Below are 26,466 nucleotides of genomic sequence, written 5' to 3' on the forward strand. Positions count from 1 at the left end.
TGTTCGTTCATTGAAATTTTTTAATGGGAGCAAGTGTGCGAGCGAGCGAGTGTCGGGGTTTATAATGACGATTGAAAACTCTAAGAAACCCTGTTGAGTATTGATCATTGCTTTTTTTGACATTTGGTGGCTCCTAAAAGAGCCGTTGTTTAGATCTGGTATTGAAGAATGGACTTCACTTGCTACTAGTGTACTTCGTGACGGCCTTGGTACCCTCACTGACTGCGTGCTTTGCGAGTTCTCCTGGAAGGAGCAGTCTGATGGCTGTCTGAATCTCGCGGGAGCTGATAGTGGACTTCTTGTTGTAGTGGGCTAGACGGGAGGATTCTGTAGCAATGCGCTCGAAGATATCGTTCACGAAAGAGTTCATGATACCCATTGCTTTGCTGGAGATTCCGGTGTCAGGATGTACCTGCTTTAACACTTTGTAGATGTAGATCGCATAACTCTCCTTCCGTTTCGATCGCCGTTTTTTCGTACTGTCGCCCGACGTGGATTTTGCCTTACCGCCGCTCTTCTTCTCTCCTTTTTTAGCTGCAATCGGTTTAGGTGCCATGGTAAAGAAAGATATCTCTGCCTTTTCGAAATCGAGTTTTCTAATTCGGGATATCACAGTTTCTATTTATGTTGCCAAATTCAATAGGATCAATTAGTATGCGGATCGCAAGTTCTCGTCGGTGATTGGTGTTTTTTTTTCTTGGTGTAAACAATGGAGCGTGCCGCCAGTCGACACAAAGAGAACAATTGCAAGGCTAGAATTTCTTTTTATGAGCCAATGTTAGACTTTTGATTGGTGCAATCTGATCCACGAAACGCAGTCCGCGCGTGATAAATTATGGCGGCCGAAGTTATGTCTTGGAAAACAGTCTCCTGAAACTTAAACTGAAACTTAATATACGAGTTAGTCGACAAAATGACCGGACGAGGAAAAGGTAAAGCCCAGGGCACCAAGTCAAAGACTCGTTCTTCCAGGGCAGGACTACAGTTTCCTGTTGGTCGCATCCATCGCCTTCTTCGTAAAGGCAACTACGCTGAACGCGTCGGAGCCGGTGCTCCCGTGTACTTGGCTGCCGTACTTGAGTATCTGAGTGCTGAGATCCTCGAGTTAGCAGGAAACGCAGCACGCGACAACAAGAAGTCAAGAATCATTCCTCGTCACCTCCAGTTGGCTGTGCGAAATGACGAAGAATTAAACAAACTCCTTGCCGGTGTCACCATCGCTCAAGGCGGTGTTCTTCCCAACATTCAGGCAGTATTACTACCTAAAAAGACAGAGAAGAAACAACACTAAGCGACGGCAACAACCATAAATACAAACGGCTCTTTTAGGAGCCACCAAGTCTAGAATAAAGTCATGACCAATCACGATATAAATTTGTAATCTACCCCCCAAATATAGTATTCGCCGTCTCAGTTTGGGATTAATAACTGGATGGATACTTAGCCGCAAATAATTATGTCTCGCGGAAACTCGCTATTTCTACTTGTTTTTGCATGGTTCCATGTTCCTAGTTTTGTTCATAAATGCGTATACCAAAGCATATTTAGCGTTATTTCGGCTATAGCATGTAAGAAAGAAACAACAGCAACCACAGCATTGCTTGAAACTGAAACCAGTCTTAGGTCAGTTTAGCTCGGTGTAACATGAATTTAAAGACTGATGTGATTATATCATGAAAGTTGAAATTGCGTTTGCTTTTTATGCAGGTTTCATTCGCGCTGTTTCCAACAGGTTTTTATACGAACTTCGAGGTACATACCAAGCGACAATCGAACAACTTTCTGATCTTTTTAAACGAGTACACAATTAATCGCATTCCTACCAACCGGCAACAAACATTGCTGCTACTACTGAGCTTGAAATATTGTTTTCTTTGCGTCAAAATTACAAGAGATCGTCGTGATTTCATTCAGTACATAAGCTGTTTACGTAAAATAAACCAACACAGGTATAAACCGTCGTCGGTAACGACACAAACCAGCTTGCTCTCTTAATTCTGCGACAACAACAACGTACAACAACAGTTTATTCACTAACTAAAGACAAAAGCTTTACAGTATTGTATGCCCCGCAAAGAGCTATGAGGCTAATCTAGACGGGAAAAAATAATTTCCCTTTATAAGTAACGACTGCGCTACTGTAAAGTCACAAAAAAAGAAAAACATCGCGTGGACGCACCCAGTAAATAAAGCGCTGAATCGATTTCAGGTGTATGTTGTCTTGTTCATATGTATATAAACCTTCGGCAATGATCGTAATGAAAACAAATTCTCTTATCACGTATTTGGTCAGAGCTTTTCATACATTTGTTGGCTCCTAAAAGAGCCGTTGGTTTAAGTGTTGATCAGGGATCACAGTGTATTCTAACCCCCAAAACCGTACAGAGTACGTCCTTGTCGTTTCAGAGCGTATACTACGTCCATGGCTGTAACGGTCTTACGCTTGGCGTGCTCGGTGTAGGTCACGGCATCGCGGATAACGTTCTCAAGGAAAACTTTCAGAACACCGCGTGTCTCCTCGTAGATCAGTCCAGAAATTCGCTTTACACCCCCACGGCGAGCGAGACGACGGATCGCTGGCTTGGTAATTCCTTGGATATTATCGCGTAGAATCTTACGATGACGCTTAGCACCACCTTTGCCCAAGCCTTTACCTCCTTTGCCGCGACCGGACATTCTCGGTTGTCTGAATTATCGTCAAGGTTTAAAAAGGGACAGGTCTCGCACTATGTTAAATCACTGCAGAACAGAAATTACTTTTCAATCTATACCCTTCAATCTGACCTCTCGGGAAACATTATTTCTTGTATTTACATAGATTTGTTCTTAGTAAAAGGACAACAAAAGAATATTATAATTTTCTTTCGCCCCACTGTCTATTGTAAGGCATGCAAATCAAAGCAGGGTGTCTCCGAAGCCGAACCAATCAGAAATACATAAATTCTTAAATATCCAATCGGCTTGCGACAGCCTCCTGATAAATCGCGGCCATAAAAATTGCCAAGCTTTCACATAGAGCCTTTAATCTTCTGAACATCAGTTTCACAGTCATGGCCCGAACCAAGCAAACAGCGAGAAAGTCCACCGGAGGAAAAGCGCCTCGTAAACAGCTGGCTACTAAGGCAGCTCGAAAGAGCGCTCCTGCTACTGGTGGCGTGAAAAAACCGCACCGTTACAGGCCAGGAACAGTGGCACTCAGAGAGATCCGTCGTTATCAGAAGTCCACCGAGTTGCTGATTCGCAAGTTACCGTTTCAGCGTCTTGTTCGAGAAATCGCTCAGGATTTCAAGACCGACTTGCGCTTTCAAAGCTCAGCCGTGCTGGCTCTTCAAGAGGCTAGCGAAGCCTACCTGGTTGGTCTTTTCGAGGACACCAACCTTTGCGCCATTCACGCTAAACGTGTCACCATCATGCCTAAAGATATCCAGTTGGCTCGTAGGATCCGGGGCGAACGTGCATAACAGCTCAGCTCGGTTCTGACAATCTCACATTACAAACGGCTCCTTTAGGAGCCACCACCTGACAATAAAAGTTAATGGCCAATAAACTACTTCTTACCTTGTCTCTACTTATTTCTTTATTAGTTACTAGTGAAATGAGACAGACACAATTCTCATACTCTACGCCGTTACAGGTTTTTCGCGATAATACACACAACACAAGCGCTGCACAGGACACAGTAGAGTACTAGCATCTCTAAGCTTACCAAAAAATTAGTGATTGCGCCCAACATCTCCTTATTCGTTCAGTTAATCTCTCTGCCTGTCTTCCTAAGTTGACGTTTACAATCCATCTCATTTTCAAAGAACTTAGCAAACGTCTTAGAGGTAACAGATCTATCGCGATCAGTAGTAACTGATCCCTCTGCGGTCCGCTATAACAACTTAAGAAAAGAGTTGCGCAAGTAACCAACATTAGCTATCGCTGTGGAGACTATAACGAGACATGTCTGCCAAAAGCACCCAGAAGAAAGCTTCTAAACAGCCGGCCGAACACCCTAAGTATGCAGAAATGATCATACAAGCCCTTCACGCCCTGAAAGATCGTAATGGTTCCTCGCGTCAGGCTCTCGACAAGTACGTTAAGAACCATTTCAAAGTGGGAGACAAAGCAAGTCATTTTATTAAAATGGCTCTTAAGAGAGGCGTGGAGAGTGGTCAATTTATCAACACCAAAGGGTCCGGAGCTTCAGGTTCTTTCAAGGTCAACAAAGAAGTACAGAAAGCAAAGGCAGCCAAAGACCCGGCGAAGAAGACCAAAACCGCCGATCCAGCCAACAAACCAAAAATAAAGAAGGTCGCCGCGAAAGAAAAGACCGCCCGCAAACCAGCCGAGAAAACCAAGAAATCGCCGGGTAAGAAAGTTTCCAGCAGCAAGAAGAAGACACCTCTCGTGCCAAAGAAGACTGCTACAAAGAAGCCGTTGCCTAAGAAAGCGAAAGAAAGCAAAGCCTCGGTTAAAAAAACAGCCAACAAGAAAGTCAGTGGCAAGTAAAACTCGCCCGCTTATTCAACTACCGGCTCCTTTAGGAGCCACCAAATAAAGTAAAGTCATCACCAATATCACCTCTAGTATGTTGACCTTAGGTCACCGTCACCTATAGCACAGTATTTATTTCTCCTTTGCCGAAACTGATTTCGTTTTTGTTGAGCAGAAGGTTACTTGAACCGCGGCTTAGAGACGCCTTAAAAGAGTAAACAAAAGCCACTCCATAAGATCAGATCAGATCAGATCAGATCAGATCAGATAAGATAAATACTTTTTATTCGAAGTGGTCAGTACATGCACCTTAGTCAAGAAACTGGTTATCAGGTACCCGGGTAATGAAAACTACCCTAAACATCAATATTGAATAGTAAGAATCCCTCCCGCTTAACTGATTTGAAGTATTAAAACCCTTACATCCCGGAAAATATATATTTGCAGCCTGGTAAATCGTTCTCTTGTTCTCAAGTGCAGTACCGAAATGACCTGTTCATGCCTGTAACACTTTTAAGTAACGTTGTTTTACGAACCACGTCAGTTGATTCTCTGGCGTGGTGTAGTGGTCATCGCGCTGGGAAGGAGATCCTGCGGAAACTGTTGGGTTCGGTGCGTGTTGTCAACCAGCAATCGTTTATTTGTTTCTTTTTTTTCTTCTTTTCTCTTTGCTTACATAAAAATCATCTTTTAAAGCCTTTATCTGTTTTTTTGTTGTTGTTGTTTTGTTTTTTTTTTTATGTAAAAAGTAAAGTTGAACGGGGAAATAGAGGAATGATTTGTTCGTTCATTGAAATTTTTTAATGGGAGCAAGTGTGCGAGCGAGCGAGTGTCGGGGTTTATAATGACGATTGAAAACTCTAAGAAACCCTGTTGAGTATTGATCATTGCTTTTTTTGACATTTGGTGGCTCCTAAAAGAGCCGTTGTTTAGATCTGGTATTGAAGAATGGACTTCACTTGCTACTAGTGTACTTCGTGACGGCCTTGGTACCCTCACTGACTGCGTGCTTTGCGAGTTCTCCTGGAAGGAGCAGTCTGATGGCTGTCTGAATCTCGCGGGAGCTGATAGTGGACTTCTTGTTGTAGTGGGCTAGACGGGAGGATTCTGTAGCAATGCGCTCGAAGATATCGTTCACGAAAGAGTTCATGATACCCATTGCTTTGCTGGAGATTCCGGTGTCAGGATGTACCTGCTTTAACACTTTGTAGATGTAGATCGCATAACTCTCCTTCCGTTTCGATCGCCGTTTTTTCGTACTGTCGCCCGACGTGGATTTTGCCTTACCGCCGCTCTTCTTCTCTCCTTTTTTAGCTGCAATCGGTTTAGGTGCCATGGTAAAGAAAGATATCTCTGCCTTTTCGAAATCGAGTTTTCTAATTCGGGATATCACAGTTTCTATTTATGTTGCCAAATTCAATAGGATCAATTAGTATGCGGATCGCAAGTTCTCGTCGGTGATTGGTGTTTTTTTTTCTTGGTGTAAACAATGGAGCGTGCCGCCAGTCGACACAAAGAGAACAATTGCAAGGCTAGAATTTCTTTTTATGAGCCAATGTTAGACTTTTGATTGGTGCAATCTGATCCACGAAACGCAGTCCGCGCGTGATAAATTATGGCGGCCGAAGTTATGTCTTGGAAAACAGTCTCCTGAAACTTAAACTGAAACTTAATATACGAGTTAGTCGACAAAATGACCGGACGAGGAAAAGGTAAAGCCCAGGGCACCAAGTCAAAGACTCGTTCTTCCAGGGCAGGACTACAGTTTCCTGTTGGTCGCATCCATCGCCTTCTTCGTAAAGGCAACTACGCTGAACGCGTCGGAGCCGGTGCTCCCGTGTACTTGGCTGCCGTACTTGAGTATCTGAGTGCTGAGATCCTCGAGTTAGCAGGAAACGCAGCACGCGACAACAAGAAGTCAAGAATCATTCCTCGTCACCTCCAGTTGGCTGTGCGAAATGACGAAGAATTAAACAAACTCCTTGCCGGTGTCACCATCGCTCAAGGCGGTGTTCTTCCCAACATTCAGGCAGTATTACTACCTAAAAAGACAGAGAAGAAACAACACTAAGCGACGGCAACAACCATAAATACAAACGGCTCTTTTAGGAGCCACCAAGTCTAGAATAAAGTCATGACCAATCACGATATAAATTTGTAATCTACCCCCCAAATAGTATTCGCCGTCTCAGTTTGGGATTAATAACTGGATGGATACTTAGCCGCAAATAATTATGTCTCGCGGAAACTCGCTATTTCTACTTGTTTTTGCATGGTTCCATGTTCCTAGTTTTGTTCATAAATGCGTATACCAAAGCATATTTAGCGTTATTTCGGCTATAGCATGTAAGAAAGAAACAACAGCAACCACAGCATTGCTTGAAACTGAAACCAGTCTTAGGTCAGTTTAGCTCGGTGTAACATGAATTTAAAGACTGATGTGATTATATCATGAAAGTTGAAATTGCGTTTGCTTTTTATGCAGGTTTCATTCGCGCTGTTTCCAACAGGTTTTTATACGAACTTCGAGGTACATACCAAGCGACAATCGAACAACTTTCTGATCTTTTTAAACGAGTACACAATTAATCGCATTCCTACCAACCGGCAACAAACATTGCTGCTACTACTGAGCTTGAAATATTGTTTTCTTTGCGTCAAAATTACAAGAGATCGTCGTGATTTCATTCAGTACATAAGCTGTTTACGTAAAATAAACCAACACAGGTATAAACCGTCGTCGGTAACGACACAAACCAGCTTGCTCTCTTAATTCTGCGACAACAACAACGTACAACAACAGTTTATTCACTAACTAAAGACAAAAGCTTTACAGTATTGTATGCCCCGCAAAGAGCTATGAGGCTAATCTAGACGGGAAAAAATAATTTCCCTTTATAAGTAACGACTGCGCTACTGTAAAGTCACAAAAAAAGAAAAACATCGCGTGGACGCACCCAGTAAATAAAGCGCTGAATCGATTTCAGGTGTATGTTGTCTTGTTCATATGTATATAAACCTTCGGCAATGATCGTAATGAAAACAAATTCTCTTATCACGTATTTGGTCAGAGCTTTTCATACATTTGTTGGCTCCTAAAAGAGCCGTTGGTTTAAGTGTTGATCAGGGATCACAGTGTATTCTAACCCCCAAAACCGTACAGAGTACGTCCTTGTCGTTTCAGAGCGTATACTACGTCCATGGCTGTAACGGTCTTACGCTTGGCGTGCTCGGTGTAGGTCACGGCATCGCGGATAACGTTCTCAAGGAAAACTTTCAGAACACCGCGTGTCTCCTCGTAGATCAGTCCAGAAATTCGCTTTACACCCCCACGGCGAGCGAGACGACGGATCGCTGGCTTGGTAATTCCTTGGATATTATCGCGTAGAATCTTACGATGACGCTTAGCACCACCTTTGCCCAAGCCTTTACCTCCTTTGCCGCGACCGGACATTCTCGGTTGTCTGAATTATCGTCAAGGTTTAAAAAGGGACAGGTCTCGCACTATGTTAAATCACTGCAGAACAGAAATTACTTTTCAATCTATACCCTTCAATCTGACCTCTCGGGAAACATTATTTCTTGTATTTACATAGATTTGTTCTTAGTAAAAGGACAACAAAAGAATATTATAATTTTCTTTCGCCCCACTGTCTATTGTAAGGCATGCAAATCAAAGCAGGGTGTCTCCGAAGCCGAACCAATCAGAAATACATAAATTCTTAAATATCCAATCGGCTTGCGACAGCCTCCTGATAAATCGCGGCCATAAAAATTGCCAAGCTTTCACATAGAGCCTTTAATCTTCTGAACATCAGTTTCACAGTCATGGCCCGAACCAAGCAAACAGCGAGAAAGTCCACCGGAGGAAAAGCGCCTCGTAAACAGCTGGCTACTAAGGCAGCTCGAAAGAGCGCTCCTGCTACTGGTGGCGTGAAAAAACCGCACCGTTACAGGCCAGGAACAGTGGCACTCAGAGAGATCCGTCGTTATCAGAAGTCCACCGAGTTGCTGATTCGCAAGTTACCGTTTCAGCGTCTTGTTCGAGAAATCGCTCAGGATTTCAAGACCGACTTGCGCTTTCAAAGCTCAGCCGTGCTGGCTCTTCAAGAGGCTAGCGAAGCCTACCTGGTTGGTCTTTTCGAGGACACCAACCTTTGCGCCATTCACGCTAAACGTGTCACCATCATGCCTAAAGATATCCAGTTGGCTCGTAGGATCCGGGGCGAACGTGCATAACAGCTCAGCTCGGTTCTGACAATCTCACATTACAAACGGCTCCTTTAGGAGCCACCACCTGACAATAAAAGTTAATGGCCAATAAACTACTTCTTACCTTGTCTCTACTTATTTCTTTATTAGTTACTAGTGAAATGAGACAGACACAATTCTCATACTCTACGCCGTTACAGGTTTTTCGCGATAATACACACAACACAAGCGCTGCACAGGACACAGTAGAGTACTAGCATCTCTAAGCTTACCAAAAAATTAGTGATTGCGCCCAACATCTCCTTATTCGTTCAGTTAATCTCTCTGCCTGTCTTCCTAAGTTGACGTTTACAATCCATCTCATTTTCAAAGAACTTAGCAAACGTCTTAGAGGTAACAGATCTATCGCGATCAGTAGTAACTGATCCCTCTGCGGTCCGCTATAACAACTTAAGAAAAGAGTTGCGCAAGTAACCAACATTAGCTATCGCTGTGGAGACTATAACGAGACATGTCTGCCAAAAGCACCCAGAAGAAAGCTTCTAAACAGCCGGCCGAACACCCTAAGTATGCAGAAATGATCATACAAGCCCTTCACGCCCTGAAAGATCGTAATGGTTCCTCGCGTCAGGCTCTCGACAAGTACGTTAAGAACCATTTCAAAGTGGGAGACAAAGCAAGTCATTTTATTAAAATGGCTCTTAAGAGAGGCGTGGAGAGTGGTCAATTTATCAACACCAAAGGGTCCGGAGCTTCAGGTTCTTTCAAGGTCAACAAAGAAGTACAGAAAGCAAAGGCAGCCAAAGACCCGGCGAAGAAGACCAAAACCGCCGATCCAGCCAACAAACCAAAAATAAAGAAGGTCGCCGCGAAAGAAAAGACCGCCCGCAAACCAGCCGAGAAAACCAAGAAATCGCCGGGTAAGAAAGTTTCCAGCAGCAAGAAGAAGACACCTCTCGTGCCAAAGAAGACTGCTACAAAGAAGCCGTTGCCTAAGAAAGCGAAAGAAAGCAAAGCCTCGGTTAAAAAAACAGCCAACAAGAAAGTCAGTGGCAAGTAAAACTCGCCCGCTTATTCAACTACCGGCTCCTTTAGGAGCCACCAAATAAAGTAAAGTCATCACCAATATCACCTCTAGTATGTTGACCTTAGGTCACCGTCACCTATAGCACAGTATTTATTTCTCCTTTGCCGAAACTGATTTCGTTTTTGTTGAGCAGAAGGTTACTTGAACCGCGGCTTAGAGACGCCTTAAAAGAGTAAACAAAAGCCACTCCATAAGATCAGATCAGATCAGATCAGATCAGATCAGATAAGATAAATACTTTTTATTCGAAGTGGTCAGTACATGCACCTTAGTCAAGAAACTGGTTATCAGGTACCCGGGTAATGAAAACTACCCTAAACATCAATATTGAATAGTAAGAATCCCTCCCGCTTAACTGATTTGAAGTATTAAAACCCTTACATCCCGGAAAATATATATTTGCAGCCTGGTAAATCGTTCTCTTGTTCTCAAGTGCAGTACCGAAATGACCTGTTCATGCCTGTAACACTTTTAAGTAACGTTGTTTTACGAACCACGTCAGTTGATTCTCTGGCGTGGTGTAGTGGTCATCGCGCTGGGAAGGAGATCCTGCGGAAACTGTTGGGTTCGGTGCGTGTTGTCAACCAGCAATCGTTTATTTGTTTCTTTTTTTTCTTCTTTTCTCTTTGCTTACATAAAAATCATCTTTTAAAGCCTTTATCTGTTTTTTTGTTGTTGTTGTTTTGTTTTTTTTTTTATGTAAAAAGTAAAGTTGAACGGGGAAATAGAGGAATGATTTGTTCGTTCATTGAAATTTTTTAATGGGAGCAAGTGTGCGAGCGAGCGAGTGTCGGGGTTTATAATGACGATTGAAAACTCTAAGAAACCCTGTTGAGTATTGATCATTGCTTTTTTTGACATTTGGTGGCTCCTAAAAGAGCCGTTGTTTAGATCTGGTATTGAAGAATGGACTTCACTTGCTACTAGTGTACTTCGTGACGGCCTTGGTACCCTCACTGACTGCGTGCTTTGCGAGTTCTCCTGGAAGGAGCAGTCTGATGGCTGTCTGAATCTCGCGGGAGCTGATAGTGGACTTCTTGTTGTAGTGGGCTAGACGGGAGGATTCTGTAGCAATGCGCTCGAAGATATCGTTCACGAAAGAGTTCATGATACCCATTGCTTTGCTGGAGATTCCGGTGTCAGGATGTACCTGCTTTAACACTTTGTAGATGTAGATCGCATAACTCTCCTTCCGTTTCGATCGCCGTTTTTTCGTACTGTCGCCCGACGTGGATTTTGCCTTACCGCCGCTCTTCTTCTCTCCTTTTTTAGCTGCAATCGGTTTAGGTGCCATGGTAAAGAAAGATATCTCTGCCTTTTCGAAATCGAGTTTTCTAATTCGGGATATCACAGTTTCTATTTATGTTGCCAAATTCAATAGGATCAATTAGTATGCGGATCGCAAGTTCTCGTCGGTGATTGGTGTTTTTTTTTCTTGGTGTAAACAATGGAGCGTGCCGCCAGTCGACACAAAGAGAACAATTGCAAGGCTAGAATTTCTTTTTATGAGCCAATGTTAGACTTTTGATTGGTGCAATCTGATCCACGAAACGCAGTCCGCGCGTGATAAATTATGGCGGCCGAAGTTATGTCTTGGAAAACAGTCTCCTGAAACTTAAACTGAAACTTAATATACGAGTTAGTCGACAAAATGACCGGACGAGGAAAAGGTAAAGCCCAGGGCACCAAGTCAAAGACTCGTTCTTCCAGGGCAGGACTACAGTTTCCTGTTGGTCGCATCCATCGCCTTCTTCGTAAAGGCAACTACGCTGAACGCGTCGGAGCCGGTGCTCCCGTGTACTTGGCTGCCGTACTTGAGTATCTGAGTGCTGAGATCCTCGAGTTAGCAGGAAACGCAGCACGCGACAACAAGAAGTCAAGAATCATTCCTCGTCACCTCCAGTTGGCTGTGCGAAATGACGAAGAATTAAACAAACTCCTTGCCGGTGTCACCATCGCTCAAGGCGGTGTTCTTCCCAACATTCAGGCAGTATTACTACCTAAAAAGACAGAGAAGAAACAACACTAAGCGACGGCAACAACCATAAATACAAACGGCTCTTTTAGGAGCCACCAAGTCTAGAATAAAGTCATGACCAATCACGATATAAATTTGTAATCTACCCCCCAAATAGTATTCGCCGTCTCAATTTGGGATTAATAACTGGATGGATACTTAGCCGCAAATAATTATGTCTCGCGGAAACTCGCTATTTCTACTTGTTTTTGCATGGTTCCATGTTCCTAGTTTTGTTCATAAATGCGTATACCAAAGCATATTTAGCGTTATTTCGGCTATAGCATGTAAGAAAGAAACAACAGCAACCACAGCATTGCTTGAAACTGAAACCAGTCTTAGGTCAGTTTAGCTCGGTGTAACATGAATTTAAAGACTGATGTGATTATATCATGAAAGTTGAAATTGCGTTTGCTTTTTATGCAGGTTTCATTCGCGCTGTTTCCAACAGGTTTTTATACGAACTTCGAGGTACATACCAAGCGACAATCGAACAACTTTCTGATCTTTTTAAACGAGTACACAATTAATCGCATTCCTACCAACCGGCAACAAACATTGCTGCTACTACTGAGCTTGAAATATTGTTTTCTTTGCGTCAAAATTACAAGAGATCGTCGTGATTTCATTCAGTACATAAGCTGTTTACGTAAAATAAACCAACACAGGTATAAACCGTCGTCGGTAACGACACAAACCAGCTTGCTCTCTTAATTCTGCGACAACAACAACGTACAACAACAGTTTATTCACTAACTAAAGACAAAAGCTTTACAGTATTGTATGCCCCGCAAAGAGCTATGAGGCTAATCTAGACGGGAAAAAATAATTTCCCTTTATAAGTAACGACTGCGCTACTGTAAAGTCACAAAAAAAGAAAAACATCGCGTGGACGCACCCAGTAAATAAAGCGCTGAATCGATTTCAGGTGTATGTTGTCTTGTTCATATGTATATAAACCTTCGGCAATGATCGTAATGAAAACAAATTCTCTTATCACGTATTTGGTCAGAGCTTTTCATACATTTGTTGGCTCCTAAAAGAGCCGTTGGTTTAAGTGTTGATCAGGGATCACAGTGTATTCTAACCCCCAAAACCGTACAGAGTACGTCCTTGTCGTTTCAGAGCGTATACTACGTCCATGGCTGTAACGGTCTTACGCTTGGCGTGCTCGGTGTAGGTCACGGCATCGCGGATAACGTTCTCAAGGAAAACTTTCAGAACACCGCGTGTCTCCTCGTAGATCAGTCCAGAAATTCGCTTTACACCCCCACGGCGAGCGAGACGACGGATCGCTGGCTTGGTAATTCCTTGGATATTATCGCGTAGAATCTTACGATGACGCTTAGCACCACCTTTGCCCAAGCCTTTACCTCCTTTGCCGCGACCGGACATTCTCGGTTGTCTGAATTATCGTCAAGGTTTAAAAAGGGACAGGTCTCGCACTATGTTAAATCACTGCAGAACAGAAATTACTTTTCAATCTATACCCTTCAATCTGACCTCTCGGGAAACATTATTTCTTGTATTTACATAGATTTGTTCTTAGTAAAAGGACAACAAAAGAATATTATAATTTTCTTTCGCCCCACTGTCTATTGTAAGGCATGCAAATCAAAGCAGGGTGTCTCCGAAGCCGAACCAATCAGAAATACATAAATTCTTAAATATCCAATCGGCTTGCGACAGCCTCCTGATAAATCGCGGCCATAAAAATTGCCAAGCTTTCACATAGAGCCTTTAATCTTCTGAACATCAGTTTCACAGTCATGGCCCGAACCAAGCAAACAGCGAGAAAGTCCACCGGAGGAAAAGCGCCTCGTAAACAGCTGGCTACTAAGGCAGCTCGAAAGAGCGCTCCTGCTACTGGTGGCGTGAAAAAACCGCACCGTTACAGGCCAGGAACAGTGGCACTCAGAGAGATCCGTCGTTATCAGAAGTCCACCGAGTTGCTGATTCGCAAGTTACCGTTTCAGCGTCTTGTTCGAGAAATCGCTCAGGATTTCAAGACCGACTTGCGCTTTCAAAGCTCAGCCGTGCTGGCTCTTCAAGAGGCTAGCGAAGCCTACCTGGTTGGTCTTTTCGAGGACACCAACCTTTGCGCCATTCACGCTAAACGTGTCACCATCATGCCTAAAGATATCCAGTTGGCTCGTAGGATCCGGGGCGAACGTGCATAACAGCTCAGCTCGGTTCTGACAATCTCACATTACAAACGGCTCCTTTAGGAGCCACCACCTGACAATAAAAGTTAATGGCCAATAAACTACTTCTTACCTTGTCTCTACTTATTTCTTTATTAGTTACTAGTGAAATGAGACAGACACAATTCTCATACTCTACGCCGTTACAGGTTTTTCGCGATAATACACACAACACAAGCGCTGCACAGGACACAGTAGAGTACTAGCATCTCTAAGCTTACCAAAAAATTAGTGATTGCGCCCAACATCTCCTTATTCGTTCAGTTAATCTCTCTGCCTGTCTTCCTAAGTTGACGTTTACAATCCATCTCATTTTCAAAGAACTTAGCAAACGTCTTAGAGGTAACAGATCTATCGCGATCAGTAGTAACTGATCCCTCTGCGGTCCGCTATAACAACTTAAGAAAAGAGTTGCGCAAGTAACCAACATTAGCTATCGCTGTGGAGACTATAACGAGACATGTCTGCCAAAAGCACCCAGAAGAAAGCTTCTAAACAGCCGGCCGAACACCCTAAGTATGCAGAAATGATCATACAAGCCCTTCACGCCCTGAAAGATCGTAATGGTTCCTCGCGTCAGGCTCTCGACAAGTACGTTAAGAACCATTTCAAAGTGGGAGACAAAGCAAGTCATTTTATTAAAATGGCTCTTAAGAGAGGCGTGGAGAGTGGTCAATTTATCAACACCAAAGGGTCCGGAGCTTCAGGTTCTTTCAAGGTCAACAAAGAAGTACAGAAAGCAAAGGCAGCCAAAGACCCGGCGAAGAAGACCAAAACCGCCGATCCAGCCAACAAACCAAAAATAAAGAAGGTCGCCGCGAAAGAAAAGACCGCCCGCAAACCAGCCGAGAAAACCAAGAAATCGCCGGGTAAGAAAGTTTCCAGCAGCAAGAAGAAGACACCTCTCGTGCCAAAGAAGACTGCTACAAAGAAGCCGTTGCCTAAGAAAGCGAAAGAAAGCAAAGCCTCGGTTAAAAAAACAGCCAACAAGAAAGTCAGTGGCAAGTAAAACTCGCCCGCTTATTCAACTACCGGCTCCTTTAGGAGCCACCAAATAAAGTAAAGTCATCACCAATATCACCTCTAGTATGTTGACCTTAGGTCACCGTCACCTATAGCACAGTATTTATTTCTCCTTTGCCGAAACTGATTTCGTTTTTGTTGAGCAGAAGGTTACTTGAACCGCGGCTTAGAGACGCCTTAAAAGAGTAAACAAAAGCCACTCCATAAGATCAGATCAGATCAGATCAGATCAGATCAGATAAGATAAATACTTTTTATTCGAAGTGGTCAGTACATGCACCTTAGTCAAGAAACTGGTTATCAGGTACCCGGGTAATGAAAACTACCCTAAACATCAATATTGAATAGTAAGAATCCCTCCCGCTTAACTGATTTGAAGTATTAAAACCCTTACATCCCGGAAAATATATATTTGCAGCCTGGTAAATCGTTCTCTTGTTCTCAAGTGCAGTACCGAAATGACCTGTTCATGCCTGTAACACTTTTAAGTAACGTTGTTTTACGAACCACGTCAGTTGATTCTCTGGCGTGGTGTAGTGGTCATCGCGCTGGGAAGGAGATCCTGCGGAAACTGTTGGGTTCGGTGCGTGTTGTCAACCAGCAATCGTTTATTTGTTTCTTTTTTTTCTTCTTTTCTCTTTGCTTACATAAAAATCATCTTTTAAAGCCTTTATCTGTTTTTTTGTTGTTGTTGTTTTGTTTTTTTTTTTATGTAAAAAGTAAAGTTGAACGGGGAAATAGAGGAATGATTTGTTCGTTCATTGAAATTTTTTAATGGGAGCAAGTGTGCGAGCGAGCGAGTGTCGGGGTTTATAATGACGATTGAAAACTCTAAGAAACCCTGTTGAGTATTGATCATTGCTTTTTTTGACATTTGGTGGCTCCTAAAAGAGCCGTTGTTTAGATCTGGTATTGAAGAATGGACTTCACTTGCTACTAGTGTACTTCGTGACGGCCTTGGTACCCTCACTGACTGCGTGCTTTGCGAGTTCTCCTGGAAGGAGCAGTCTGATGGCTGTCTGAATCTCGCGGGAGCTGATAGTGGACTTCTTGTTGTAGTGGGCTAGACGGGAGGATTCTGTAGCAATGCGCTCGAAGATATCGTTCACGAAAGAGTTCATGATACCCATTGCTTTGCTGGAGATTCCGGTGTCAGGATGTACCTGCTTTAACACTTTGTAGATGTAGATCGCATAACTCTCCTTCCGTTTCGATCGCCGTTTTTTCGTACTGTCGCCCGACGTGGATTTTGCCTTACCGCCGCTCTTCTTCTCTCCTTTTTTAGCTGCAATCGGTTTAGGTGCCATGGTAAAGAAAGATATCTCTGCCTTTTCGAAATCGAGTTTTCTAATTCGGGATATCACAGTTTCTATTTATGTTGCCAAATTCAATAGGATCAATTAGTATGCGGATCGCAAGTTCTCGTCGGTGATTGGTGTTTTTTTTTCTTGGTGTAAACAATGGAGCGTGCCGCCAGTCGACACAAAGAGAACAATTGCAAGGCTAGAATTTCTTTTTATGAGCCAATGTTAGACTTTTGATTGGTGCAATCTGATCCACGAAACGCAGTCCGCGCGTGATAAATTATGGCGGCCGAAGTTATGTCTTGGAAAACAGTCTCCTGAAACTTAAACTGAAACTTAATATACGAGTTAGTCGACAAAATGACCGGACGAGGAAAAGGTAAAGCCCAGGGCACCAAGTCAAAGACTCGTTCTTCCAGGGCAGGACTACAGTTTCCTGTTGGTCGCATCCATCGCCTTCTTCGTAAAGGCAACTACGCTGAACGCGTCGGAGCCGGTGCTCCCGTGTACTTGGCTGCCGTACTTGAGTATCTGAGTGCTGAGATCCTCGAGTTAGCAGGAAACGCAGCACGCGACAACAAGAAGTCAAGAATCATTCCTCGTCACCTCCAGTTGGCTGTGCGAAATGACGAAGAATTAAACAAACTCCTTGCCGGTGTCACCATCGCTCAAGGCGGTGTTCTTCCCAACATTCAGGCAGTATTACTACCTAAAAAGACAGAGAAGAAACAACACTAAGCGACGGCAACAACCATAAATACAAACGGCTCTTTTAGGAGCCACCAAGTCTAGAATAAAGTCATGACCAATCACGATATAAATTTGTAATCTACCCCCCAAATAGTATTCGCCGTCTCAGTTTGGGATTAATAACTGGATGGATACTTAGCCGCAAATAATTATGTCTCGCGGAAACTCGCTATTTCTACTTGTTTTTGCATGGTTCCATGTTCCTAGTTTTGTTCATAAATGCGTATACCAAAGCATATTTAGCGTTATTTCGGCTATAGCATGTAAGAAAGAAACAACAGCAACCACAGCATTGCTTGAAACTGAAACCAGTCTTAGGTCAGTTTAGCTCGGTGTAACATGAATTTAAAGACTGATGTGATTATATCATGAAAGTTGAAATTGCGTTTGCTTTTTATGCAGGTTTCATTCGCGCTGTTTCCAACAGGTTTTTATACGAACTTCGAGGTACATACCAAGCGACAATCGAACAACTTTCTGATCTTTTTAAACGAGTACACAATTAATCGCATTCCTACCAACCGGCAACAAACATTGCTGCTACTACTGAGCTTGAAATATTGTTTTCTTTGCGTCAAAATTACAAGAGATCGTCGTGATTTCATTCAGTACATAAGCTGTTTACGTAAAATAAACCAACACAGGTATAAACCGTCGTCGGTAACGACACAAACCAGCTTGCTCTCTTAATTCTGCGACAACAACAACGTACAACAACAGTTTATTCACTAACTAAAGACAAAAGCTTTACAGTATTGTATGCCCCGCAAAGAGCTATGAGGCTAATCTAGACGGGAAAAAATAATTTCCCTTTATAAGTAACGACTGCGCTACTGTAAAGTCACAAAAAAAGAAAAACATCGCGTGGACGCACCCAGTAAATAAAGCGCTGAATCGATTTCAGGTGTATGTTGTCTTGTTCATATGTATATAAACCTTCGGCAATGATCGTAATGAAAACAAATTCTCTTATCACGTATTTGGTCAGAGCTTTTCATACATTTGTTGGCTCCTAAAAGAGCCGTTGGTTTAAGTGTTGATCAGGGATCACAGTGTATTCTAACCCCCAAAACCGTACAGAGTACGTCCTTGTCGTTTCAGAGCGTATACTACGTCCATGGCTGTAACGGTCTTACGCTTGGCGTGCTCGGTGTAGGTCACGGCATCGCGGATAACGTTCTCAAGGAAAACTTTCAGAACACCGCGTGTCTCCTCGTAGATCAGTCCAGAAATTCGCTTTACACCCCCACGGCGAGCGAGACGACGGATCGCTGGCTTGGTAATTCCTTGGATATTATCGCGTAGAATCTTACGATGACGCTTAGCACCACCTTTGCCCAAGCCTTTACCTCCTTTGCCGCGACCGGACATTCTCGGTTGTCTGAATTATCGTCAAGGTTTAAAAAGGGACAGGTCTCGCACTATGTTAAATCACTGCAGAACAGAAATTACTTTTCAATCTATACCCTTCAATCTGACCTCTCGGGAAACATTATTTCTTGTATTTACATAGATTTGTTCTTAGTAAAAGGACAACAAAAGAATATTATAATTTTCTTTCGCCCCACTGTCTATTGTAAGGCATGCAAATCAAAGCAGGGTGTCTCCGAAGCCGAACCAATCAGAAATACATAAATTCTTAAATATCCAATCGGCTTGCGACAGCCTCCTGATAAATCGCGGCCATAAAAATTGCCAAGCTTTCACATAGAGCCTTTAATCTTCTGAACATCAGTTTCACAGTCATGGCCCGAACCAAGCAAACAGCGAGAAAGTCCACCGGAGGAAAAGCGCCTCGTAAACAGCTGGCTACTAAGGCAGCTCGAAAGAGCGCTCCTGCTACTGGTGGCGTGAAAAAACCGCACCGTTACAGGCCAGGAACAGTGGCACTCAGAGAGATCCGTCGTTATCAGAAGTCCACCGAGTTGCTGATTCGCAAGTTACCGTTTCAGCGTCTTGTTCGAGAAATCGCTCAGGATTTCAAGACCGACTTGCGCTTTCAAAGCTCAGCCGTGCTGGCTCTTCAAGAGGCTAGCGAAGCCTACCTGGTTGGTCTTTTCGAGGACACCAACCTTTGCGCCATTCACGCTAAACGTGTCACCATCATGCCTAAAGATATCCAGTTGGCTCGTAGGATCCGGGGCGAACGTGCATAACAGCTCAGCTCGGTTCTGACAATCTCACATTACAAACGGCTCCTTTAGGAGCCACCACCTGACAATAAAAGTTAATGGCCAATAAACTACTTCTTACCTTGTCTCTACTTATTTCTTTATTAGTTACTAGTGAAATGAGACAGACACAATTCTCATACTCTACGCCGTTACAGGTTTTTCGCGATAATACACACAACACAAGCGCTGCACAGGACACAGTAGAGTACTAGCATCTCTAAGCTTACCAAAAAATTAGTGATTGCGCCCAACATCTCCTTATTCGTTCAGTTAATCTCTCTGCCTGTCTTCCTAAGTTGACGTTTACAATCCATCTCATTTTCAAAGAACTTAGCAAACGTCTTAGAGGTAACAGATCTATCGCGATCAGTAGTAACTGATCCCTCTGCGGTCCGCTATAACAACTTAAGAAAAGAGTTGCGCAAGTAACCAACATTAGCTATCGCTGTGGAGACTATAACGAGACATGTCTGCCAAAAGCACCCAGAAGAAAGCTTCTAAACAGCCGGCCGAACACCCTAAGTATGCAGAAATGATCATACAAGCCCTTCACGCCCTGAAAGATCGTAATGGTTCCTCGCGTCAGGCTCTCGACAAGTACGTTAAGAACCATTTCAAAGTGGGAGACAAAGCAAGTCATTTTATTAAAATGGCTCTTAAGAGAGGCGTGGAGAGTGGTCAATTTATCAACACCAAAGGGTCCGGAGCTTCAGGTTCTTTCAAGGTCAACAAAGAAGTACAGAAAGCAAAGGCAGCCAAAGACCCGGCGAAGAAGACCAAAACCGCCGATCCAGCCAACAAACCAAAAATAAAGAAGGTCGCCGCGAAAGAAAAGACCGCCCGCAAACCAGCCGAGAAAACCAAGAAATCGCCGGGTAAGAAAGTTTCCAGCAGCAAGAAGAAGACACCTCTCGTGCCAAAGAAGACTGCTACAAAGAAGCCGTTGCCTAAGAAAGCGAAAGAAAGCAAAGCCTCGGTTAAAAAAAACAGCCAACAAGAAAGTCAGTGGCAAGTAAAACTCGCCCGCTTATTCAACTACCGGCTCCTTTAGGAGCCACCAAATAAAGTAAAGTCATCACCAATATCACCTCTAGTATGTTGACCTTAGGTCACCGTCACCTATAGCACAGTATTTATTTCTCCTTTGCCGAAACTGATTTCGTTTTTGTTGAGCAGAAGGTTACTTGAACCGCGGCTTAGAGACGCCTTAAAAGAGTAAACAAAAGCCACTCCATAAGATCAGATCAGATCAGATCAGATCAGATCAGATAAGATAAATACTTTTTATTCGAAGTGGTCAGTACATGCACCTTAGTCAAGAAACTGGTTATCAGGTACCCGGGTAATGAAAACTACCCTAAACATCAATATTGAATAGTAAGAATCCCTCCCGCTTAACTGATTTGAAGTATTAAAACCCTTACATCCCGGAAAATATATATTTGCAGCCTGGTAAATCGTTCTCTTGTTCTCAAGTGCAGTACCGAAATGACCTGTTCATGCCTGTAACACTTTTAAGTAACGTTGTTTTACGAACCACGTCAGTTGATTCTCTGGCGTGGTGTAGTGGTCATCGCGCTGGGAAGGAGATCCTGCGGAAACTGTTGGGTTCGGTGCGTGTTGTCAACCAGCAATCGTTTATTTGTTTCTTTTTTTTCTTCTTTTCTCTTTGCTTACATAAAAATCATCTTTTAAAGCCTTTATCTGTTTTTTTGTTGTTGTTGTTTTGTTTTTTTTTTTATGTAAAAAGTAAAGTTGAACGGGGAAATAGAGGAATGATTTGTTCGTTCATTGAAATTTTTTAATGGGAGCAAGTGTGCGAGCGAGCGAGTGTCGGGGTTTATAATGACGATTGAAAACTCTAAGAAACCCTGTTGAGTATTGATCATTGCTTTTTTTGACATTTGGTGGCTCCTAAAAGAGCCGTTGTTTAGATCTGGTATTGAAGAATGGACTTCACTTGCTACTAGTGTACTTCGTGACGGCCTTGGTACCCTCACTGACTGCGTGCTTTGCGAGTTCTCCTGGAAGGAGCAGTCTGATGGCTGTCTGAATCTCGCGGGAGCTGATAGTGGACTTCTTGTTGTAGTGGGCTAGACGGGAGGATTCTGTAGCAATGCGCTCGAAGATATCGTTCACGAAAGAGTTCATGATACCCATTGCTTTGCTGGAGATTCCGGTGTCAGGATGTACCTGCTTTAACACTTTGTAGATGTAGATCGCATAACTCTCCTTCCGTTTCGATCGCCGTTTTTTCGTACTGTCGCCCGACGTGGATTTTGCCTTACCGCCGCTCTTCTTCTCTCCTTTTTTAGCTGCAATCGGTTTAGGTGCCATGGTAAAGAAAGATATCTCTGCCTTTTCGAAATCGAGTTTTCTAATTCGGGATATCACAGTTTCTATTTATGTTGCCAAATTCAATAGGATCAATTAGTATGCGGATCGCAAGTTCTCGTCGGTGATTGGTGTTTTTTTTTCTTGGTGTAAACAATGGAGCGTGCCGCCAGTCGACACAAAGAGAACAATTGCAAGGCTAGAATTTCTTTTTATGAGCCAATGTTAGACTTTTGATTGGTGCAATCTGATCCACGAAACGCAGTCCGCGCGTGATAAATTATGGCGGCCGAAGTTATGTCTTGGAAAACAGTCTCCTGAAACTTAAACTGAAACTTAATATACGAGTTAGTCGACAAAATGACCGGACGAGGAAAAGGTAAAGCCCAGGGCACCAAGTCAAAGACTCGTTCTTCCAGGGCAGGACTACAGTTTCCTGTTGGTCGCATCCATCGCCTTCTTCGTAAAGGCAACTACGCTGAACGCGTCGGAGCCGGTGCTCCCGTGTACTTGGCTGCCGTACTTGAGTATCTGAGTGCTGAGATCCTCGAGTTAGCAGGAAACGCAGCACGCGACAACAAGAAGTCAAGAATCATTCCTCGTCACCTCCAGTTGGCTGTGCGAAATGACGAAGAATTAAACAAACTCCTTGCCGGTGTCACCATCGCTCAAGGCGGTGTTCTTCCCAACATTCAGGCAGTATTACTACCTAAAAAGACAGAGAAGAAACAACACTAAGCGACGGCAACAACCATAAATACAAACGGCTCTTTTAGGAGCCACCAAGTCTAGAATAAAGTCATGACCAATCACGATATAAATTTGTAATCTACCCCCCAAATAGTATTCGCCGTCTCAGTTTGGGATTAATAACTGGATGGATACTTAGCCGCAAATAATTATGTCTCGCGGAAACTCGCTATTTCTACTTGTTTTTGCATGGTTCCATGTTCCTAGTTTTGTTCATAAATGCGTATACCAAAGCATATTTAGCGTTATTTCGGCTATAGCATGTAAGAAAGAAACAACAGCAACCACAGCATTGCTTGAAACTGAAACCAGTCTTAGGTCAGTTTAGCTCGGTGTAACATGAATTTAAAGACTGATGTGATTATATCATGAAAGTTGAAATTGCGTTTGCTTTTTATGCAGGTTTCATTCGCGCTGTTTCCAACAGGTTTTTATACGAACTTCGAGGTACATACCAAGCGACAATCGAACAACTTTCTGATCTTTTTAAACGAGTACACAATTAATCGCATTCCTACCAACCGGCAACAAACATTGCTGCTACTACTGAGCTTGAAATATTGTTTTCTTTGCGTCAAAATTACAAGAGATCGTCGTGATTTCATTCAGTACATAAGCTGTTTACGTAAAATAAACCAACACAGGTATAAACCGTCGTCGGTAACGACACAAACCAGCTTGCTCTCTTAATTCTGCGACAACAACAACGTACAACAACAGTTTATTCACTAACTAAAGACAAAAGCTTTACAGTATTGTATGCCCCGCAAAGAGCTATGAGGCTAATCTAGACGGGAAAAAATAATTTCCCTTTATAAGTAACGACTGCGCTACTGTAAAGTCACAAAAAAAGAAAAACATCGCGTGGACGCACCCAGTAAATAAAGCGCTGAATCGATTTCAGGTGTATGTTGTCTTGTTCATATGTATATAAACCTTCGGCAATGATCGTAATGAAAACAAATTCTCTTATCACGTATTTGGTCAGAGCTTTTCATACATTTGTTGGCTCCTAAAAGAGCCGTTGGTTTAAGTGTTGATCAGGGATCACAGTGTATTCTAACCCCCAAAACCGTACAGAGTACGTCCTTGTCGTTTCAGAGCGTATACTACGTCCATGGCTGTAACGGTCTTACGCTTGGCGTGCTCGGTGTAGGTCACGGCATCGCGGATAACGTTCTCAAGGAAAACTTTCAGAACACCGCGTGTCTCCTCGTAGATCAGTCCAGAAATTCGCTTTACACCCCCACGGCGAGCGAGACGACGGATCGCTGGCTTGGTAATTCCTTGGATATTATCGCGTAGAATCTTACGATGACGCTTAGCACCACCTTTGCCCAAGCCTTTACCTCCTTTGCCGCGACCGGACATTCTCGGTTGTCTGAATTATCGTCAAGGTTTAAAAAGGGACAGGTCTCGCACTATGTTAAATCACTGCAGAACAGAAATTACTTTTCAATCTATACCCTTCAATCTGACCTCTCGGGAAACATTATTTCTTGTATTTACATAGATTTGTTCTTAGTAAAAGGACAACAAAAGAATATTATAATTTTCTTTCGCCCCACTGTCTATTGTAAGGCATGCAAATCAAAGCAGGGTGTCTCCGAAGCCGAACCAATCAGAAATACATAAATTCTTAAATATCCAATCGGCTTGCGACAGCCTCCTGATAAATCGCGGCCATAAAAATTGCCAAGCTTTCACATAGAGCCTTTAATCTTCTGAACATCAGTTTCACAGTCATGGCCCGAACCAAGCAAACAGCGAGAAAGTCCACCGGAGGAAAAGCGCCTCGTAAACAGCTGGCTACTAAGGCAGCTCGAAAGAGCGCTCCTGCTACTGGTGGCGTGAAAAAACCGCACCGTTACAGGCCAGGAACAGTGGCACTCAGAGAGATCCGTCGTTATCAGAAGTCCACCGAGTTGCTGATTCGCAAGTTACCGTTTCAGCGTCTTGTTCGAGAAATCGCTCAGGATTTCAAGACCGACTTGCGCTTTCAAAGCTCAGCCGTGCTGGCTCTTCAAGAGGCTAGCGAAGCCTACCTGGTTGGTCTTTTCGAGGACACCAACCTTTGCGCCATTCACGCTAAACGTGTCACCATCATGCCTAAAGATATCCAGTTGGCTCGTAGGATCCGGGGCGAACGTGCATAACAGCTCAGCTCGGTTCTGACAATCTCACATTACAAACGGCTCCTTTAGGAGCCACCACCTGACAATAAAAGTTAATGGCCAATAAACTACTTCTTACCTTGTCTCTACTTATTTCTTTATTAGTTACTAGTGAAATGAGACAGACACAATTCTCATACTCTACGCCGTTACAGGTTTTTCGCGATAATACACACAACACAAGCGCTGCACAGGACACAGTAGAGTACTAGCATCTCTAAGCTTACCAAAAAATTAGTGATTGCGCCCAACATCTCCTTATTCGTTCAGTTAATCTCTCTGCCTGTCTTCCTAAGTTGACGTTTACAATCCATCTCATTTTCAAAGAACTTAGCAAACGTCTTAGAGGTAACAGATCTATCGCGATCAGTAGTAACTGATCCCTCTGCGGTCCGCTATAACAACTTAAGAAAAGAGTTGCGCAAGTAACCAACATTAGCTATCGCTGTGGAGACTATAACGAGACATGTCTGCCAAAAGCACCCAGAAGAAAGCTTCTAAACAGCCGGCCGAACACCCTAAGTATGCAGAAATGATCATACAAGCCCTTCACGCCCTGAAAGATCGTAATGGTTCCTCGCGTCAGGCTCTCGACAAGTACGTTAAGAACCATTTCAAAGTGGGAGACAAAGCAAGTCATTTTATTAAAATGGCTCTTAAGAGAGGCGTGGAGAGTGGTCAATTTATCAACACCAAAGGGTCCGGAGCTTCAGGTTCTTTCAAGGTCAACAAAGAAGTACAGAAAGCAAAGGCAGCCAAAGACCCGGCGAAGAAGACCAAAACCGCCGATCCAGCCAACAAACCAAAATAAAGAAGGTCGCCGCGAAAGAAAAGACCGCCGCAAACCAGCCGAGAAAACCAAGAAATCGCCGGGTAAGAAAGTTTCCAGCAGCAAGAAGAAGACACCTCTCGTGCCAAAGAAGACTGCTACAAAGAAGCCGTTGCCTAAGAAAGCGAAAGAAAGCAAAGCCTCGGTTAAAAAAACAGCCAACAAGAAAGTCAGTGGCAAGTAAAACTCGCCCGCTTATTCAACTACCGGCTCCTTTAGGAGCCACCAAATAAAGTAAAGTCATCACCAATATCACCTCTAGTATGTTGACCTTAGGTCACCGTCACCTATAGCACAGTATTTATTTCTCCTTTGCCGAAACTGATTTCGTTTTTGTTGAGCAGAAGGTTACTTGAACCGCGGCTTAGAGACGCCTTAAAAGAGTAAACAAAAGCCACTCCATAAGATCAGATCAGATCAGATCAGATCAGATCAGATAAGATAAATACTTTTTATTCGAAGTGGTCAGTACATGCACCTTAGTCAAGAACTGGTTATCAGGTACCCGGGTAATGAAAACTACCCTAAACATCAATATTGAATAGTAAGAATCCCTCCGCTTAACTGATTTGAAGTATTAAAACCCTTACATCCCGGAAAATATATATTTGCAGCCTGGTAAATCGTTCTCTTGTTCTCAAGTGCAGTACCGAAATGACCTGTTCATGCCTGTAACACTTTTAAGTAACGTTGTTTTACGAACCACGTCAGTTGATTCTCTGGCGTGGTGTAGTGGTCATCGCGCTGGGAAGGAGATCCTGCGGAAACTGTTGGGTTCGGTGCGTGTTGTCAACCAGCAATCGTTTATTTGTTTCTTTTTTTTCTTCTTTTCTCTTTGCTTACATAAAAATCATCTTTTAAAGCCTTTATCTGTTTTTTTGTTGTTGTTGTTTTGTTTTTTTTTTTATGTAAAAAGTAAAGTTGAACGGGGAAATAGAGGAATGATTTGTTCGTTCATTGAAATTTTTTAATGGGAGCAAGTGTGCGAGCGAGCGAGTGTCGGGGTTTATAATGACGATTGAAAACTCTAAGAAACCCTGTTGAGTATTGATCATTGCTTTTTTTGACATTTGGTGGCTCCTAAAAGAGCCGTTGTTTAGATCTGGTATTGAAGAATGGACTTCACTTG

The sequence above is a fragment of the Porites lutea genome, chromosome 12 (genome assembly GCF_958299795.1).
Source record: "Porites lutea chromosome 12, jaPorLute2.1, whole genome shotgun sequence".
Classification (NCBI taxonomy): Eukaryota; Metazoa; Cnidaria; class Anthozoa; order Scleractinia; family Poritidae; genus Porites; species Porites lutea.